Raw genomic sequence first — 772 nt, forward strand, 5'->3', positions numbered from 1 at the left:
CTAAAAAAAAAGAAAAAATTATGTTTCTCTTAACTTCTTATTCTGCAAGTTGGCAATTAAAAAGGAAAAGAAACAAGCATTTGTGCTACCTGTCCTATATAAATTGTATTTCAGGATAGCTCTAATTGGTGGAGAGGAGTTCTTATTTACAGAAGCATTCTAGCTAATATAGAAAGAATATGAAATTAGGAAAATAGCCATTTTGCAACTCCTAATGAAATAACTGACCAAAGCAGGAATTACCTAATGGAACAAACCAAGAATGATGGCTGACACAGAACTTTACAACAGAGGGACCAACCTGTTGCAGTCTAACCCCACTGATGACACAAACGGACAGCACGTATCTCCTGACATAGCATCATCTGGAAGGATTCTTGCCAAATAAAGAAATAAATGAAAAAAGTGAACACAAGTCTAATTAAACCTCTAGTGCTAACTTCCATTTAAAAGGAATTGCTGCAGGGGATGGAGGAACAAATTAAATGACACAAGAAAGTAAATACATCCAGAATGTGGTACATTCTAAAGGAAAGCTGACCCAATTTCTTCCAGTCAATGGCTTGGGGGAAAAAGTGAGAGGGGACTTAAAAAGACAACTACTATGTGGAACATGAGGGCCTTTTTGGTTCCTGATTTGGACAACCTAACTATAAAAACAGTTGAAAACATTTAATTGTGGACTGGGTATCTTTTCTTTTCTTTTTTTTTTTTTTTGAGATAGAGCCTCAAGCTGTGCCCCTGGGTAGAGTGCTGTGGCATCACTGCTCAC

The sequence above is a fragment of the Otolemur garnettii genome, unplaced genomic scaffold, assembly GCF_000181295.1.
Source record: "Otolemur garnettii isolate 467f Iridium unplaced genomic scaffold, OtoGar3 scaffold00043, whole genome shotgun sequence".
Classification (NCBI taxonomy): domain Eukaryota; kingdom Metazoa; phylum Chordata; class Mammalia; order Primates; family Galagidae; genus Otolemur; species Otolemur garnettii.